The following is a 7,856-nucleotide window of genomic DNA, read 5'->3' on the forward strand; positions in this document are numbered from 1 at the left end:
AAGTCACACACCATCCCGACTTGGAAATATATCGCCGTTCCTTCATCGTCGCTGGGTCAAAATTCTGGAACTCCCTTCCTAACAGCACTGTGGGAGAACTTTCACCACACGGACTGCAGCGGTTCAAGAAGGCGGCTCACCACCACCTTCTCAAGGGCAATAAATGCCGGCCTCGCCACAATGCTCACATCCCGAGAATAAATAAAAGAAAGCAACACACAGAGACCGGGGGAATCTTCCCTCTGTGATACAGTGTCACTAACACACAGAGACCAGTGGGAATCTTCCCTCTGTGATACAGTGTCACTAACATACAGAGACCGGGGGAATCTTCCCGCTGTGATACAGTGTCACTAACACACAGAGACCAGCGGGAATCTTCCCGCTGTGATACAGTGTCACTAACACACAGAGACCAGCGGGAATCTTCCCTCTGTGATACAGTGTCACTAACATACAGAGACCGGGGGAATCTTCCCGCTGTGATACAGTGTCACTAACACACAGAGACCAGAGGGAATCTTCCCTCTGTGATACAGTGTCACTAACACACAGAGACCAGAGGGAATCTTCCCGCTGTGATACAGTGTCACTAACACACAGAGACCAGAGGGAATCTTCCCTCTGTGATACAGTGTCAAAACACACAGAGACCAGGGGGAACCTTCCCTCTGTGATACAGTGTCACTAACACACAGAGACTGGGGGAATCTTCCCTCTGTGATACAGTGTCACTAACACACAGAGACTGGGGGGAATCTTCCTGCTGTGATACAGTGTCTGTGTTGGTGTTTGTTTGTTTGTGTTTGTGTGTCTGTTTTGTGTTTGTGAGTGTCTGTATTTGTGTTTGTGCATCTGTTTTAGTGTTTGTGTGTGTCTGTGTTAGTGTTTGTGTGTGTCTGTGCTTGTGTTTGTGTGTCTGTGTTAGTGTTTGTGTGTGTCTGTGTTTGTGTTTATGTGTGTCGGTGTTAGTGTTTGTGTGCATCTGTGTTTGTATGCGTCTGTGTTTGTATTTGTATGTTTGTGTGTGTGTGTGTTTGTGTTTTTGTGTGTCTGTGATTGTGTTTGTGAGTGTCTGTATTTGTGTTTGATGGTTTGTGTTTGTGTGTCTGTGTTAGTGTTTGTGTGTGTCTGTGTTAGTGTTTGTGTGTGTCTGTGTTTGTGTGTCTGTGTTTGTGTTTGTGTGTGTCAGTGTTTGTGTGTATCTGTGTTTGTGTGTGTCTGTGTTTGTGTTTGTGTGTCGATGTTTGTGTTTGTGAGTGTCTGTATTTGTGTTTGTGTGTTTGTGTTTGTGTGTCTTGTTGCTGTTTGTGTGTCTGTATTTGTGTTTGTGTGTCTCTGTTAGTGTTTGTGTGTGTCTGTGTTTGTGTGTCAGTGTGAGTGTTTGTGTGTGTCTGTGTTTGTGAGTGTCTGTATTTGTGTTTATATGTCTGTGTTAGTGTTTGTGTGTGTCTGTGTTTGTGTTTTTGTGTGTTGGTGTTAGTGTTTGTGTGTGTCTGTGATTGTGTTTGTGAGTGTCTGTATTTGTGTTTGTTTGTTTGTGTTTGTGTGTCTGTGTTAGTGTTTGTGTGTGTCGGTGTTAGTGTTTGTGTGTGTCTGTGTTTGTGTTTGTGTGTGTCGGTGTTAGTGTTTGTGTGTGTCTGTGTTGGTGTTTGTGAGTGTCTGTATTTGTGTTTGTGTGTGTCTGTGTTTGTGTTTTTGTGTGTCGGTGTTAGTGTTTGTGTGTGTCTGTGTTGGTGTTTGAGTGTCTGTATTTGTGTTTGTGTGTCAGTATTTGTGTTTGTATGTGTCAATGTTTGTGTTTGTGTATGTGTTAGTGTTTGTGTGTGTTTGTGTCTGTCGGTTTTAGTGTCTGTGTGTGTTTGTGTGTGTCAGTGTTAGTGTCTGTGTGTGTCTGTATTTGTGTTTGTATGTGTTGGTGTTAGTGTTTATGTGTGTCTGTGTTTGTGTTTGTGTGTGTCGGTGTTAATGTCTGTGTTAGTGTCTGTGTGTGTCGGTGTTAGCGTTTGTGTGTGTCTGTGTTAGTGTCTGTGTTAGTGTCTGTGTGTGTCGGTGTTAGCGTTTGTGTGTGTCTGTGTTAGTGTCTGTGTCTGTGTGTGTTTTGTGTGTGTGTGATTTATATATCTATTATGTATGGATTACTAATTGCAGTTGAATCATATATGGGAATAGCCTGCAACTAAATTCCATTAAACTGTGCAGTTATGTTTTTATATATTTGTAAAGATTAAATGAGAAAAACGCAAATGCTTGAAATCTGAATTAAAAGCAGAAAATAAATATCCAGCCGACCTGTCAGTTCTGGAGAAGAGAAAGTTTCGATAAGGATCATTCCACAAAGGGTCGATCTGTCCCTTTTAAGATTCTGACTAACCTGGGGCGAATTTCCAACAGAAATGAGTCAGTGAATCCTACACAAGCGGATGTTGATTTTGTTAAATTTAACAATAGCTTCAATCCCGAAGAGGGGTGCCTTTAAATATCTGAATTGCAATGTCCTACAGAAGTACTGTCCACCCCGGTCCAATAACTGGACGGGGATCAGTGAATGCCTCACAGAGGAGACTAGGATGCGGAGACCCTACAGCCCACTTGGCCTCAACCAAAAACACACCCAAGGGTCATTTCATCAAGTGGAGTGTAACAAGTGAAGGATCCCGCCCTGGGCTTTAAAGCTGCCCTCACTTCTAACCTCACCCAATAAGTCGACATGGATTAAAAAAAAATAAGATCCCTGAATAATTCTATAAATGCTGTAACCTCACAAAACAGCCGACTGTCTCCGTATTATGTTCAGGTATGAAGCTGTTAACCAGAACTGTTCTTATTCTGAGTTGTGTAAGAGTGAAACGTATTCTTGCTCTAAATTTGTTCATTGATAAAGGTGGATTCAGATCATGGAATCATACAGCACAGAAGGGGGCCATTCGGCCCGTCGTGCCCCTGCCGGCTCGTTGAAAGAGCTCTCCAATCAGTCCCCCTCTCCTGCTCTTTCCCCACCACCCCGCACATTTTCGCCCTTTAATAATGGTTTATTAAGTTAAACTTTGACCCTCAGGTCTCTCCCCCCCGTCCCCAGACCCTCTCTATTTAGAAGCAAGCGCCCAGGTCTGCAGGTGGAAGTTGGCTAATTCCAAATCTAATGTTGGATTTATTCAAACTCCCATCCGAGTTCAGCTCCACACTTTAGATCCCGGCGCCTTTAATAACCAGGGGCCAGAGACAGCAAATTACATCCAAGACAAGTCAATACGGGACCGACTGTGCTTTCAAAGGGTACCAAAGGTGAGTCTGTGCATTAAAAAGTTGGTGCGTCCAACAAATCCGATTCCCGGTGGTGTTTTATGAAGAACAGACAATTCTTACTGTTTGGTTGGTTTCGCTACTTATTGGACGTATTTTGTAATCTTTGTTATTGGTGCGTGCATTAATATCATGGAGTAAACTGGGGGGAGGAATTACTCTGTCCCAGGAGTAAAGGGGCTTTCCTCCTGTCAGTATTTGTATCGAAATTGTAAGCGACACACACAGCGATCTGAGTTATAAATTCACCGGCTGTTAGTTCGGAGCATTAGATTCGTGATTCCTTTATAAGATCTTTAGACTCAGTATATTATTATTACTATTAGTATTATTTTTGTTATTACAATTATCATTTATATTATCACTACCGTTATAGTCACTATTTGCTTTCTTGTTACTATTATTGGTAATAGTCTTGCAACTTTTTTTATTATTGCTATTATTACTCTCTAATATTATTACTTATCACTAGTATTTATTGCTATTATCTACAAGATTTATATTATGATTATTGTTTTTATTATTACTACTAATTATTACTATTAGTTATAACCTACTAATATATACAGTACTAATATAGCCCAAAAATTCTACAAATCAATTTTATTGCTATCATTTTTCATATTATCCCTATTTATAATATTGCTGTTATTTATGGTCTAATCACTACTTTTATATCAGTAGTGTCGTTATTTAGATTAGGCTATAGTTTGCTGTAGCAGGCTATCTAACGGTGTCAGCCATTAGTTAGACTTGTCCTCGCATGTTTAGGTTTTAAATTTTTTTTGCGTGTCAAGTTGCTGAAAGTGCGAGCTGATAACATCACAGTGAGAGGAACAGGGCATCTGGGGCCTGAGTGAACAGGGCAAGTAACTGGGTATCTCCTTAACCAATCAGATCGAAGCATTGTGAAATTAACAACTGCAAGGACTGAGAAGGAAGTTTAAATTAGAGAGGGTGAATTCAATGTCAAATCAGGTACAGAAAGAGAAATAAAGAGAGAGAAAGAAAGGTTGGATTAAGAGAGAGAGAAAAAATAGACAGAAAGGAAAAGAAAAATTACAAATTTTAAATTTGACATTTTTAAAATCTCCAGCAGCAATTAAATCCTGAAGGAATGAGACTTCACACTTTGTAATAGTTAATTTTCACGACCAGAGAGGTTGATTGGCAGTAATTAACAATTATCACGTCATTAAAAGGGTACTTACCCTTGAAATGATGTGGAGATGCCGGTGATGGACTGGGGTTGACAATTGAGTATGAACCTCCTCAGAAGACTAACACGGGACGCAACCAACAGAGCACCCTTCGTCGTCCAGTACTTCCCCGGAGCAGAGAAACTACGCCATGTTCTCCGCAGCCTTCAACATGTCATCAATGATGACGAACACCTCGCTAAGGCCATCCCCACACCTCCACTACTCGCCTTTAAACAGCCACCCAACCTCAAACAGACTATCGTTCGCAGCAAATTACCCAGCTTTCAGGAGAACAGCGTCCACGACACCACACAACCCTGCCACGGCAACCTCTGCAAGACATGCCAGATGATCGACACAGACACCACCATCACACGAGAGGACACCACCCACCAGGTGCACGGTTCATACTCCTGTGACTCGGCCAACGTTGTCTACCTCATACGTTGCAGGAAAGGATGCCCCAGAGCATGGTACATTGGTGAGACCATGCAGACGCTGCGACAACGGATGAACGGACACCGCGCAACAATCGCCAAACAGGAGGGTTCTCTCCCTGTCGGGGAACACTTCAGCAGTCAGGGACATTCATCCACCGACCTTCGGGTAAGCGTACTCCAAGGCGGCCTTCGAGACACACGACAACACAAAATCGTCGAGCAGAAATTGATAGCCAAGTTCCGCACCCATGAGGACGGCCTCAACCGGGATCTTGGGTTCATGTCACACTACACGTAAGCCCACCAGCGAACAAAAGCTGTCTGTTTTTAATATAACGGGTCATTTGCTGGCTTTCTCTGCCTTCCGGATGTTTCTGCCTCTCTCTCTCTGTTTTTTTTCTGTTTGTTTGTTTTTTTTTGTTCACTGTATATTCGGGGGCTCTGTAGGTAACACCTCTCTGTCTGTACACGGTGATTGCCTTGGCAACGGGCAGTTGCAAAGACTATCTGTAATCACCATGTATTGTTCTGTGATTTATAAATGCGTAGGCTTCGAGGAGTTCCTCACATTTACCTGAGGAAGGAGGAAGCCTCTGAAAGCTTGTAAATTTCAAATAAAATCGTTGGACTATAACTTGGTGTTGTAAAATTGTTTACCCTTGAAATGACAAGACTTAACTTTCTTTGGTGAGTTTAGTCCATATCTACCGCCCAAATACAGCAACTTCCCGCCCTTCAATGCATTTCAATGACGAGGCAGACGGTGCGATGCCATTTTCGCGAAGCTAACGGTGGAATGGCGCAACTCGGACAGTAACTTTTGGATATTGGCATTTAACCGTGCACTTGACCCTCACCTGAAGTCGCTGTAGCATTTACACTTAAATAATGGCGAGCACCATTTACACACTGTTTTTGACAGCAAAATCTGGCCTATTATTATTATTGTTTATATTATAACCTACTAATATATACAGTACTAATATATACAGTACTAATATATACAGTACTAATATATACAGTACTAATATAGCCCATAAATTCTACAAATCAATTTTAAATAGATACATAAAGAGCTCGATAGATAGGGTTAGATACCGATATAGAGAGAGATAGATAAATTAAAAGAAAGGAATAAATATAATGCCTTTCACCACCTCAGGACGTCCCAAAGTGCTTTACAGCCAACAAAGTACTTTTGAAGTGTAGTCACTGTTGTAATGTAGGAAATAGATAGCAAGAAAATGCTTGGGAGAAAATATCCTTAAGACCAGAGCTGTTAACTCCATCTCCCGATGTATCTGGATTGTGTCATGTGAGCTGATAGTTGGAGCATTGGGAGAGCCCTTTGAGCAGAGTCCTCTCATACTGTCACGTGAACCGAGTAGCAAGCTGTCTGTGGCTGTGGGCTCCATTAAAATTAAGAAACGTAAATATTCTCTCACTAATAAAATCAAGCAGAAATAAAGGTGCACCAACAATAACAGGCCTGGGGCCATAACACTGAAGCTGCACAGTGGTCTGGTCAGGGAGTACTATAAGTACTCCAGTCACTCCTGGTCACCAATACGACAGAGAAATGGCCAAGCCCAGGAAGCGATACTGATCCCTAGTGTTAGAGGACAGAGTTATAAAGGGACCTAATTGAGGTATGTAAGATATTAAGTGGAATAGAAAAGGTTAATCTGGAGTTGAAACTTGAGCTCATCAAAAACTCTGCTGCCCGATCCTGACTTGCACCAAATCTTGTTCACCAATCACCCCCTGTGCTCACTGACCTACATTGGCTCCCAGTCCAGCAACGCCTCGATATTAAAATGCTCATCCTTGTTTTCAAATCCCTCCATGACCTCGCCCCTCCCTGTTTCTGTAACCTCCTCCAGCCCTACAGCCCCCCGAGATCTCTGCGCTCCTCCAATACTTGCTTCTTGCCATCCCCAATTTACTTTGCCCCACCATTGGCGGCCGTGCCTTCAGCTGCCTAGGCCCCAAACTCTGGATTTCCCTCCCTAAACCTCTCCGCCTCTACCTCTCTCTCCTTTAAGACGATCCTTAAAACCTACCTCTTTGACCAAGCTTTTGGTCACCTGTCCTAATGTGGCTCTGTGTCGGTTCTTGACTGATAACGCTCTTGTGAAATGCCTTGGGACGTTTTACTATTCTAAAGGTGCTATATAAATATAAGTTGTTGTTGTTGTTGTTGTTGTTGTTGTTGTTGATTCTTAATGTTAGGGGCAAATGTTATAAAGGGACCTTATTAAGGTATATAAGATATTAAGTGGAATAGAAAAGGTTAATCTGGAGTGTATGGTTTTACATCAGTAACGGAACCTTATCCCCAAACATTTCACTGTTAAATACATAGAAACATAGAAACATAGGAGCAAGAATAGGCCATTCGGCCCTTCGGGCCTGCTCCGCCATTCAAAATGATCATGGCTGATCGTCTAACTCAGTACCCTGTTCCTGCTTTTTCCCCATATCCCTTGATGCCTTTAGCATTAAGAAATATATCTATCTCCTTCTTGAATACATCTAATGACTTGGCCTCCACTGCCTTCTGTGGTAGAGAATTCCACAGGTTCACCACCCTCTGAGTGAAGAAATTTCTCCTCATCTCGGTTCTAAATGGCATACCCCGTATCCTGAGACTGTGACCCCTGGTTCTGGACTCCCCAGCCATCGGGAACATCCTCCCTGCATCTAGTCTGTCTAGTCCTGTTAGAATTTTATATGTTTCGATGAGATCACCTCTCATTCTTCTAAACTCTAGTGAATATAGGCCTGGTCGACCCAATCTCTCCTCATACGTCAGTCCTGCCATCCCAGGAATCAGTCTGGTGACACAGAAACACTGGGTATTACACAGGCTTTGCCTTGCTATGCATTGTCAGAAAACCTAGTGCACATA

At 42.5% G+C, this 7,856-nt stretch overlaps 1 pseudogene; it reads left to right on the forward strand.

Moving 5' to 3' along the window:
* Positions 1-782: 782 nt before the first annotated feature.
* On the forward strand, positions 783-1,827 carry LOC137322857 (uncharacterized; annotated as a pseudogene).
* Positions 1,828-7,856: the final 6,029 nt, after the last annotated feature.

This window comes from Heptranchias perlo, chromosome 1, assembly GCF_035084215.1.
Source record: "Heptranchias perlo isolate sHepPer1 chromosome 1, sHepPer1.hap1, whole genome shotgun sequence".
Taxonomy (NCBI): domain Eukaryota; kingdom Metazoa; phylum Chordata; class Chondrichthyes; order Hexanchiformes; family Hexanchidae; genus Heptranchias; species Heptranchias perlo.